Source organism: Paramisgurnus dabryanus, unplaced genomic scaffold (genome assembly GCF_030506205.2).
Source record: "Paramisgurnus dabryanus unplaced genomic scaffold, PD_genome_1.1 h2tg000329l_1_57419__unordered_in_group0, whole genome shotgun sequence".
NCBI classification, from domain to species: Eukaryota; Metazoa; Chordata; class Actinopteri; order Cypriniformes; family Cobitidae; genus Paramisgurnus; species Paramisgurnus dabryanus.
Window position 1 is genome coordinate 5,001 of NW_027394208.1, and position 7,500 is coordinate 12,500.

Consider the following 7,500-nt stretch of genomic DNA (forward strand, 5'->3'; position numbering starts at 1 on the left):
CCGACCCAAAGGGCGAGTCGATCCGAGCAAAGGCGCCCGAGTTACGGCCGTTTAAAGGTCAGGCGGTGGTACCCCGTATCTCGGCCGGGCTTAGGGTTAGAGAGACGAGGGTTGGCTCGTTGGATAGGGCCGCTCCGGTAGAGCAACCGACCCAAAGGGCGAGTCGATCCGAGCAAAGGCGCCCGAGTTACGGCCGTTTAAAGGTCAGGCGGTGGTACCCCGTATCTCGGCCGGGCTTGGGGTTAGAGAGACGAGGGTTGGCTCGTTGGAAAGGTCCGCTCGGGTAGAGCAACCGACCCAAAGGGCGAGTTCATCCGAGCAAAGGCGCCCGAGCTGCGGCCGTGGGAAAATCCGCGGAGGGACCGCCGTATCTCGGCCGGGCTTAGGGTTAGAGAGACGAGGGTTGGCTCGTTGGATAGGGCCGCTCCGGTAGAGCAACCGACCCAAAGGGCGAGTCGATCCGAGCAAAGGCGCCCGAGCTGCGGCCGTGGGAAAATCCGCGGAGGGACCGCCGTATCTCGGCCGGGCTTAGGGTTAGAGAGAAGCGGGTTGGCTCGTTGGATAGGGCCGCTCCGGTAGAGCAACCGACCCGAAGGGCGAGTCGATCCGAGCAAGGGCGCCCGAGCTGCGGCCGTGGGAAAATCCGGGGAGGGACCGCCGTATCTCGGCCGGGGAAAGGGCTAGAGGCTCGCGGGTAGGCTCGTTCGAAAGGTCCCCTCGCGTGGAGCGACCGACCCAAAGGGCGAGTCGATCCGAGCAAAGGCGCCCGTGCTGCGGCCGTGGGAAAATCCGGGGAGGGACCGCCGTATCTCGGCCGGGGAAAGGGCTAGAGGCTCGCGGGTAGGCTCGTTCGAAAGCCCCCCTCCGGCATAGCGACCGACCCGAAGGGCGAAGGCCCCGGACCCGAGGCGCCCGAGAAACGGCCGTGGGAAAATCCGGGCACAGACCGCCGTATCTCGGCCGGGGAAAGGGCTAGAGGCTCGCGGGTAGGCTCGTTCGAAAGCTCCCCTCCGGCATAGCGACCGACCCGAAGGGCGAAGGCCCCGGACCCGAGGCGCCCGAGAAACGGCCGTGGGAAAATCCGGGGAGGGACCGCCGTATCTCGGCCGGGGAAAGGGCTAGAGGCTCGCGGGTAGGCTCGTTCGAAAGCCCCCCTCCGGCATAGCGACCGACCCGAAGGGCGAAGGCCCCGGACCCGAGGCGCCCGAGAAACGGCCGTGGGAAAATCCGGGCACAGACCGCCGTATCTCGGCCGGGGAAAGGGCTAGAGGCTCGCGGGTAGGCTCGTTCGAAAGCTCCCCTCCGGCATAGCGACCGACCCGAAGGGCGAAGGCCCCGGACCCGAGGCGCCCGAGAAACGGCCGTGGGAAAATCCGGGGAGGGACCGCCGTATCTCGGCCGGGGAAAGGGCTAGAGGCTCGCGGGTAGGCTCGTTCGAAAGCCCCCCTCCGGCATAGCGACCGACCCGAAGGGCGAAGGCCCCGGACCCGAGGCGCCCGAGAAACGGCCGTGGGAAAATCCGGGCACAGACCGCCGTATCTCGGCCGGGGAAAGGGCTAGAGGCTCGCGGGTAGGCTCGTTCGAAAGCTCCCCTCCGGCATAGCGACCGACCCGAAGGGCGAAGGCCCCGGACCCGAGGCGCCCGAGAAACGGCCGTGGGAAAATCCGGGCACAGACCGCCGTATCTCGGCCGGGGAAGGGGCTAGAGGCTCGCGGGTAGGCTCGTTCGAAAGGCCCCCTCCGGCGGAGCGACCGACCCAAAGGGCGAAGGCCCCGGACCCGAGGCGCCCGAGATACGGCCGCGGGAATTTCCGCGAGCTTCGACCGGACGTATCTCCGGCGGGCGGGGTCGCACGGACCCGAGGCCGGGCTCGTCGGAAAGCCCCGGGACGGACCTTTCGAACGAGACCGGCCGCGCGTCCGGGCGACCTCCGAGGCGGACGCTAGGGGCGCCGGAGCCCCGGACGAGCGAAAATTCCGCGACCACCCGCCCGTATCTCGGCCCGGGAAAGGGCCAGAGACTCGAGGGAGGGCTCGTTCGAAAGCTCCCCTCCGGCATAGCGACCGACCCGAAGGGCGAAGGCCCCGGACCCGAGGCGCCCGAGAAACGGCCGTGGGAAAATCCCGCGGGGGTAGGCCGTATCTCGGCCCCGGAAAGGGCTAGCGACGCGCGGGTGGGCTCGTTCGAAAGGCCCCCCGCGGAGGAGCCACCCACCCGAAGGGCGAAGGCCCCGGACCCGGGGCGCCGGAGCAGCGCGGTAACGAAATTCGAATTTTCGACCGGAAGTATCTCGGGCCCCCGGGGTCGCACGGACCCGCGGCCGGTCTCGTCGGAAAGCCCCGGGCGAGACCTTTCCGACGAGCCCGGCCCCGAGTCCGTAGGACCTTCCCCGGCCGAGATACGGCGCCCGGCAGTTCATTGGCCGATATCTCGGAAACGGGGCGTCGTAGACGCTCCGTGGTATTGGTGACCTTGACGATGCCGGGTCAGACGAGTCGGCCGCGGGCACGGGCCCGGGGGCGCCGGCCGCCAGAGTCGGGTGGCTCGCGCACTTCCAGGCGGGCCGCTCGCGCACCTCCAGGCACCCCGACCCACTCGCCGAGGCCGACCGAGGTGCGCCGTCCCGGCCGCGGACCGGTCGGGGTCCCCTCTCGAAAGGGCAGTAGTGTGAACAGGTGCCATCGGGTATATAGGGGAAGGGGTCCTCTCGAACCAGGCCTTCGAACCCGCGCGAGCCTAGCCCGGCAAGGCTCACCCTCCCCGGCCACGGGTTCGGCCTCCGTCCCCCTGGAGGTCCGGCACCTCCAGGGTCCCCGACCCTGCCTCCCCTGCCCGAGGGGAGGCCTCCGAGGCGGGCCTGACAGGGCGGCCCTCCCTCCTGGAAGTCCGGTTCCTCCAGGGTCCCCGACCCTGCCTCCCCTGCCCGAGGGGAGGCCTCCGAGGCGGGCCTGACAGGGCGGCCCTCCCTCCTGGAAGTCCGGTTCCTCCAGGGCACACGTCCCTACCTCCGTAGCCCAGAGAGGTGACTCCGAGGCGGGCCTGACAGGGCGGCCCTCCCTCCTGGAAGTCTGGTTCCTCCAGGGCACACGTCCCCACCTCCGTAGCCCAGATGGGTGACTCGATAGCGGGCCTGACAGGGCGGCCCTCCCTCCTGGAAGTCCGGTTCCTCCAGGGCACACGTCCCTGCCTCCTTAGCCCAGAGAGGTGACTCCGAGGCGGGCCTGACAGGGCGGCCCTCCCTCCTGGAAGTCTGGTTCCTCCGGGGCACCCGTCCCTACCTCCGTAGCCCAGATGGGTGACTCGAAAGCGGGCCTGACAGGGCGGCCCTCCCTCCTGGAAGTCCGGTTCCTCCAGGGCACACGTCCCTGCCTCCTTAGCCCAGAGAGGTGACTCCGAGGCGGGCCTGACAGGGCGGCCCTCCCTCCTGGAAGTCTGGTTCCTCCGGGGCACACGTCCCTACCTCCGTAGCCCAGATGGGTGACTCGAAAGCGGGCCTGACAGGGCGGCCCTCCCTCCTGGAAGTCCGGTTCCTCCAGGGCACACGTCCCTGCCTCCTTAGCCCAGAGAGGTGACTCCGAGGCGGGCCTGACAGGGCGGCCCTCCCTCCTGGAAGTCTGGTTCCTCCAGGGCACACGTCCCTACCTCCGTAGCCCAGATGGGTGACTCGAAAGCGGGCCTGACAGGGCGGCCCTCCCTCCTGGAAGTCCGGTTCATCCAGGGCACACGTCCCTGCCTCCTTAGCCCAGAGAGGTGACTCCGAGGCGGGCCTGACAGGGCGGCCCTCCCTCCTGGAAGTCTGGTTCCTCCAGGGCACACGTCCCTACCTCCGTAGCCCAGATGGGTGACTCGAAAGCGGGCCTGACAGGGCGGCCCTCCCTCCTGGAAGTCCGGTTCATCCAGGGCACACGTCCCTGCCTCCTTAGCCCAGAGAGGTGACTCCGAGGCGGGCCTGACAGGGCGGCCCTCCCTCCTGGAAGTCTGGTTCCTCCAGGGCACACGTCCCTGCCTCCTTAGCCCAGAGAGGTGACTCCGAGGCGGGCCTGACAGGGCGGCCCTCCCTCCTGGAAGTCTGGTTCCTCCAGGGCACACGTCCCTACCTCCGTAGCCCGGATGGGTGACTCGAAAGCGGGCCTGACAGGGCGGCCCTCCCTCCTGGAAGTCCGGTTCATCCAGGGCACACGTCCCTACCTCCGTAGCCCAGATGGGTGACTCGAAAGCGGGCCTGACAGGGCGGCCCTCCCTCCTGGAAGTCTGGTTCCTCCAGGGCACACGTCCCTGCCTCCTTAGCCCAGAGAGGTGACTCCGAGGCGGGCCTGACAGGGCGGCCCTCCCTCCTGGAAGTCTGGTTCCTCCAGGGCACACGTCCCTGCCTCCTTAGCCCAGAGAGGTGACTCCGAGGCGGGCCTGACAGGGCGGCCCTCCCTCCTGGAAGTCTGGTTCCTCCAGGGCACCCGTCCCCACCTCCGTAGCCCAGATGGGTGACTCGAAAGCGGGCCTGACAGGGCGGCCCTCCCTCCTGGAAGTCTGGTTCCTCCAGGGCACACGTCCCTGCCTCCTTAGCCCAGAGAGGTGACTCCGAGGCGGGCCTGACAGGGCGGCCCTCCCTCCTGGAAGTCTGGTTCCTCCAGGGCACCCGTCCCCACCTCCGTAGCCCAGATGGGTGACTCGAAAGCGGGCCTGACAGGGCGGCCCTCCCTCCTGGAAGTCTGGTTCCTCCAGGGCACACGTCCCTGCCTCCTTAGCCCAGAGAGGTGACTCCGAGGCGGGCCTGACAGGGCGGCCCTCCCTCCTGGAAGTCCGGTTCCTCCGGGGCACACGTCCCTACCTCCGTAGCCCAGATGGGTGACTCGAAAGCGGGCCTGACAGGGCGGCCCTCCCTCCTGGAAGTCTGGTTCCTCCAGGGCACCCGTCCCTACCTCCGTAGCCCAGATGGGTGACTCGAAAGCGGGCCTGACAGGGCGGCCCTCCCTCCTGGAAGTCTGGTTCCTCCAGGGCACCCGTCCCTACCTCCGTAGCCCAGATGGGTGACTCGAAAGCGGGCCTGACAGGGCGGCCCTCCCTCCTGGAAGTCTGGTTCTTCCAGGGCACACGTCCCTACCTCCGTAGCCCAGATGGGTGACTCGAAAGCGGACGCGGGAGGGTGTACGTGGCGCACCCCCAGGCCGAAGAGAGGTCTCGTGAGCGGACGCGAGGGTGTACGACAGAAGGCCTGGAAGTCTCTGACTTCCAGGGTCACCGACCCTACCTCATGAGCCCGAAGAGGTGACTCGAATGCGGACGCGGGGGTGTACGTGGCGCACCCCCAGGCCGAAGAGAGGTCTCGTGAGCGGACACGAGAAGTACGACAGAGGGCCTGGAAGCAAAAGCGGGTGACTCGTGCACTTCCAGAAAAGGCAAAAGCGGGTGACTCGTGCACTTCCATAAAGCCGAAACGAGGTCTCGTGAGCGGACACGAGAAGTACGACAGAGGGCCTGGAGGTAAAAGCGGGTGACTCGTGCACTTCCAGGGTCTCCGACCTTACGGCGCCTTCCGACGCGGGCGCCTCCTCCCGGACGAGCCACGGGAAGGGCCCCTTCTCTCAAGGGGCGGTCGTTTGAACAGGTGCCATCGGGTATATAGGGATGGGTTGCTTCGAAAGTGGACCTCCAGCGTCCTCCCTCCCTGCGGCAGATCCCAAGAAAGGTCTGTGCGCGTCGGTGTGCGATGAACGAAAAACCGTTAAAAGAACTGGAACGGTTGGAACGGACGAAGGGCGTCTGATGTGAGGCAGCGCCCCGGGCGAGTGTCGAAAGACGGGTAACCCATATCCGCATGCCGCCTAGGCGGAAAGATCCGGCCTGGATCATATCAAGGCTAATGCCTAAAAACTAAAGCTACCTTGGGTGATGGAACTCGGCTACGGCCGCAAAACGATCCGCCCTGGATCATCAAGGCTAATGCCTAAAAACTAAAGCTACCTTGGGTGATGGAACTCGGCTACGGCCGCAAAACGATCCGCCCTGGATCAAGGCTACGGCCTAAAAACGGCAAAAAAAGATCCAAAAGTCCCTGGATCAAGGCGCTTCGGCTTAAAACCTGTGAAAAGATCCGCCCTGGATCAAGGCTACGGCCTTAAAGCTGCTCAAAAGATCCGCCCTGGATCAAGGCTACGGCCTTAAAACTGCTAAAAAGATCCTAAAGTCTCTGGATCTAGGCTACGGCCTCAAAGACACACGTGTTGTGAGATAAGATCCGCCCTGGATCTCCAGGCTACGGCCTCAAAGGTTCGACCCGACCATATATGCTCAGACACGGGCGAACACAAAAGCGTAACAACCCATGTTGGAACCGTCGAAGGATCTCGGCGTCGGCCGTAAAACGGAAACCCCCCGGTCGTCGGTACGCGTGTGGCGGTCGAGGGCCCCCGGCCGCCGGTCGGGCGGGCGCGTGGATAGGTCTCCCGAGCGGTCAAGGAGTCCCGGAAGCCGGTCGGGCGAGCGGCCGGCCCCGGGGCACCCTACCCTCTCGGGCGCACCGACCCCACGCGTTTCGTCTCGGTCGGCGTCCGGGGTTCCGAGACACCCTTATGTATCTGTGTGACAGACGGAGTGGCACACCGTCTGCGGCGGGACAGGGCCGCCGACCGCGATGGAAGTCGAGTGAGGCGGCTTCCGGGGTCCAAGACCCTACAGACAGACGGAGTGGCGACCCGTCTGCGGCGGGCCAGGGCCGCCGACCGCGATGGAAGTCGAGTGGGGCGGCTTCCAGGGTCCAAGACCCTACAGACAGACGGAGTGTGGCGACCCGTCTGCGGCGGGCCAGGGCCGCCGACCGCGATGGAAGTCGAGTGGGGCGGCTTCCAGGGTCCAAGACCCTACAGACAGACGGAGTGGTGACCCGTCTGCGGCGGGACAGGGCCGCCGACCGTTACGGAAGTCGAGGGGGACGGCTTCCAGGGTCCAAGACCCTATCTGTGTGACAGACGAAGGTGCATCGTCTGGGGCGGGACAGGGCCGCCGACCGCTATGGAAGTCGAGTCGGGTGGCTCGTGCACTTCCAGGGTCCAAGACCCTCTCTTCGTGACCGACGAAGGTGCTCTGTCTGGGGCGGTACGGGGCCGCCGACCGCTATGGAAGTCGAGTCGGGTGGCTCGTGCACTTCCAGGGTCCAAGACCAACGCGTTTGACCGACGAAGGTGCCCCGTCCCCGGGCACGGACGGGGACGGGCCCGGCCTCCGGGCCGCCGTGGAAGTCGAGTCGGGTGGCTCTCGCACTTCCAGGGTCCTCGACCCTATCTGTCTGACCGACGAAGGCGCTTCGTCTCGGGCGGGCCAGGGCCGCCAGCCGCTATGGAAGCCGAGTCGGGTGGCTCGTGCGCTTCCAGGGTCCACGACCCTGCCTTCGTGACCGACGAAGGCGCTCTGTCTGGGGCGGTACAGAGCCGGGCCCCGTCCAGCAGGGGACGGTGGCCCGAACAGGTGCCATCGGGTATATAGGGAAGAGCACCTCGCTGACTCTC